This window comes from Cyprinodon variegatus, unplaced genomic scaffold, assembly GCF_000732505.1.
Source record: "Cyprinodon variegatus isolate N-32 unplaced genomic scaffold, C_variegatus-1.0 Scaffold954, whole genome shotgun sequence".
NCBI classification, from domain to species: domain Eukaryota; kingdom Metazoa; phylum Chordata; class Actinopteri; order Cyprinodontiformes; family Cyprinodontidae; genus Cyprinodon; species Cyprinodon variegatus.
In genome coordinates, this window is record NW_015151407.1 from 271,979 (window position 1) to 276,635 (window position 4,657).

Below are 4,657 nucleotides of genomic sequence, written 5' to 3' on the forward strand. Positions count from 1 at the left end.
AATATGTAGCGGGAAAAACACCCAATCTGGCAACACCAGCTACCAGTGTCGTAGCCTACAGCCGCGTGCGTCAACAAAACAAAATGCAGCGTGGAAGCCACAGCAGCATGGAGGTTACCGTGGAGGCGACAAAGCAGCAGTATGATCACTTAAAACAGTTTTATGACCAGGTGGTCGGTGAAGAGGATGGCAACAATCTTACATTTCTCTGCAAACGTTGCCCGCCGGCTTTCAGTAAAGGAATCCGGACTTCAGTAACCTTAAATTCCTACCTCAGCCTGGTCCCTCAGTTTGTGTTAGTAAAATGTTCTTGAGGGTTTTACTATTCATGTAACTTCTTTGTTAAACCTGCCTGGTATAATTTCCCAGGATTCCAGTATTCCTTTTTAGTATGTACTGAAATGGAATTTGAAATTGAAAAAATTATTAAAATAAAAAAAAACATTTGCACCTTAAAGACTACTCTCTTGTTTTTCTTTTTAATTATTCCTCATAAAAAAGACCATTCAAGCGGCACATTTTTTCTGATGTATTATTGTAGGGGTGAAAGCTGCAGCCGCTACTAGTGAGAAGTGAATGGACAGCAACAAAGCATTAAAGCAACAATGAGGAGATGCTGTCCCCTCAATGCTAATGTAAACCCTGGTTGGATAAGGATTCAAAACTGGATATGAAGATGAAATCTGATGCACAGTTTCAGTGTTACAACTGATAAAATAATTGCTGTCTGTGGTTCTACAGTAGGCTATGGTGTAATTGAGCAATATATGAAAAAAAAAAGAACTATAAACTAGTTCATTTTTTGGAACTGTGAACTTAGTTCAAAATTTTGAATTATGAACTATGAACTGAACTAGTTCATTTTAAAACGTGTGAACTGAACTTTGAACTAGTTCACGTAGAAAGAGAACTTTCACAACACTGATCACACGTACTGTAGGTGTTCTTCTCCAGGCGTGCTAGGCTCAGGCGAAGAGAAAAGGAGAAGGTGTCTTCAGTGTAGTAGTTCCATTGGCAGGCGAACTGGAACGGGTCGAATGTTGGGGAGAGAGCGGAGATGATGCATTCTTTAACCAGTCTTTTAAAGCACTTCGTCATGATAGGAGACAGTGTGACAGGCCGGTAATCATTGAGTGAGGTGACCTGAGTCTTTTTTGTGACCGGAATGATGGTGGCAGACAAGAAGCATGCTGGCACTATGGATTGGTCCAGCGAGTTGTTATAAATGCCTGTGAGGACACCAGCCAGCTGACCTGCACACTCCTTGAACACCTGCCTTTCTTGGACTGACTTCATTCAGAGTTTTCCTCACTTCAGCTTTGTTTCAATAAGTACTAGATGATTATTGTAACTTTTAGTGGAACACCTTTTGTATAGTACGGTACATTCATTGAAACCCAAATGTGAAATGATGTTAGTTGTGAAACTAATCGTAGTGAGCTCTAAATTCTAACAAGCCACAAGTTTCTCGAAACTGAAGCAGCTGAGTCACAGAGGTGTAATGCATGGAAACCACACCGTGCACCCAGCAGATGCTCTGAAGCAAAAGGCACATTGTTCACCATTTGTCTGCACATTCAAGAGCAACAGAGCTCATAAACCTTTAATTTGATTTAGTTTAGCTGAAAGATTTAGGCTTAACTGAATGGGTTTGTATGACCTTGCAAAAAAGTGCAGTTCAAAGGTGTAGAGACATCAGACTATAGAGCACAAAGATGTGTTTCTGGGGTGGTGTGTCAAACCTTTAAGTCAGACACCCCAGGGGCTGAGTCTGGATCATTCTTACCTCCAAGCTTCATTTTTTTTTTTTTTTTGAGGGGGGTGCTTTTTATCACAATGCCTTACCCTATGATGTTATAGAGCCTCTTTAAACTTTATTCAAGCTTCTTAGTATCTAAACTGTAGACTTGCAGAGAGTCACAAAATAAATACATTCCAATGTGTCTGGACTGTTGGTTTTTGTACAAGTTGCCAATAAAAAATTCTGTATTGTTCTAAGATGTAAATCCCTTTATTTTCCCACAATGGGGAAATTCATTCTCTGCTTTTATGGGCTGCCATTGTGTGGCACCCAGGGAGCAATCAGGGGTTAAGGGTTTTACTCAAGAACCCAGTATGGAGGCTGTGGGGATCGAACCAGGTACTTTCAACCTTCTAAGTGCACTACTCTAACCCTGGTCTAACCCACCAGGCCAACACTATTGGAATGTAGTGCAGAGTTCATTCTTGATCTTAACTAAATATATATATTCTGTCAGTGTTTAATGGACCTGTTCAAAAGTTCCACAGAAAACTTTAAAATGGTTTCAACAAACTTATCCCTCAGTAGTGATTTCTGATGCTCCTACTCATCATCATCTGCTTATCCAGGCCCCTGTCACAGAGGCAATAGTATCAGGAGGAAGACAGCGGCAGATCACCTCAGTCCTCAGGGTAGAGATGATCACACCAGGGGAGGGGTGCAGGCTGACAGTGACAGGACGACAATTGAAATATGTTTTTTTACAGTCCTTTTAGGGCTGAATTAAAGCTGTTTTTCAAAACCTACTGAAAAACCTCTTGAGAGTATTTGTTACTTCATCCTTTGTCTAAATTATTTTCTCTATCTTTCGTTGTATTGAACAAAGGTTTGTCTCAACTGCACTCCTTTATGCTCTGACACGGCCACATGTAGTCCCTGATCGGTTGTTGCAAAGCAGAAATACACAGAAGTTTACGTTTTCTAGCTTCTCGGATTTTAAGGTTTCATACTTTGCAGATATGGATTCACTATGGTCTCGCTGTAGTGGCTAAAAATGTGCTTTCCTCCCCTTATTAGAATTACATCCCTTGCATAGCTTCATACTGCAGCACTCTTGAACAGTTCGGTACATACGAAAGGAATAATGTGTACACTTTTCACCCGGGATTCAAAAATCGCATTTTGAGTTAAAGCAGCATGAGATGGCTGACCTTATTTCAAAACAGTGAGAACAAATTCAGTGTTCAAATCTGGGGCCTGAAAATCAGGCTTCTAGAGATTGCAAAGCTACAAAGATATGTTGAGGTTTTGAGTTTTGTCACTTAGATCTGTTTCAAAGAACACGTTGTTTTGTGGTCTAATCTGTTTCCTCTCAAAAACAAATCTGTCATTGCAAGGAAATGCACTACTGGTTTGAGAATGAAATAAAAGTTCAGCGAGCTAAAAGTGGAAGTAAAGTAGAAGGACCTTCAACAGATTAAAAAAATCAGTTGCATAAAAATAAAAGAAGCATTCCAAAAGTTCATTTACAAAACTGAAACATGTATCAAGAGTGTAAAAAAAAAATTATTAAGATTATGAAGGTGTACAAATATCTTGTTCTAAAAATAACAAGGTAAATGTCTGGAAATGATCCTGTGCTGACTCACAATCAGCTCATATTAATGTTACTCTGGAAAGTTACATTTTCTTGGCATAAAGGTGTTTATTGAGCATCTGGTAACTGAAGTACTGAACTCATGTGGATAGTAAAAGTGAAAAGATTGTCTAACATGTGACTAAATGTAAACATTGTAAGGAATCCTGCCCTTGTTCTGCATTTCATGCTGCTATAGGGCATAAAAGTGTAGACATATTGAATAACACGCTTATGTGCAAGCAATCATTTTTTCTTGTTTTTTTGTTTTGTTCTCCAATTATGATCTAATGCATTTTTATCCCTTATATGTACATTAAATACCTGGAGAAATGAGGATCAAAAGTCAACGCACATCAGTGTGAACTCTGTCAGGCAGAATGGGATCTTTCTAGGTCACTCACAGCACCATGAAAATATAAGTGAAGGCTAGGCTGGTGTTGCATCTATAGGTATACCTACAGCTATTATGGTTAATATAATAAGGTCTCTGACACTACTAGAATTTTCGGATCTGGAGAACAGCAGCTTCTCAGACTGGCACAGTTGGGACCATTATTAGCTGTGCAAATACACAATCTTGATTTTGTGCTTTCATCCAGGTCTTTCTAGCATAAGTGATCAGAGACACCTTTTGTTTTTCCCCTAATACTTTTATTATAACTACAATACATTTTAAGTCCAGTTGCCTAAAATGAGCTTTTCAACCTAGACCATGACCTGAGTGACTAAGGATCTTCACATTTTCTGACATTACTAGAGATTTAAGATCTGAAGTGCAGTAGTTCTCAAAATGGCTGTTAGGACTATTAGTATTTGTGCAAATATATAATCCTGCTTCTGTGCTTTCACCCAGGTCTGCTTTGCTGCTGGTTAAGGTGGTGGTGCAACATGTTAACTGATCATATAGTCATTACCCCTATGACTGAGCATGAAAGTTTCTCATGCAGCTGGGTGAGTTATCAGATTTAAGAAATGGTAAGGTCTAAACCTCCCCCATTTGACTACTTAGCCTTCAACTTAATCACTAATCACTCTAGTCACGTACTGAGAAGCATATCTGTTTTTCAGAGAAATTACATGCTGAGCCACAATAGTACTTCATACTTTAGATGCAAGCTTTAAGGATTGAATAAAACACATAAAAAAATGTAATTAATAAAGAAATGTACACTACAACACACGTATTGTAAAGGACATTCAACAACACAATAAAAGGAAAAGTATAACGTCTCTTCCAGATTAACTACTTGCTCCACTGCTTAGGTTTAAGGAGCCTT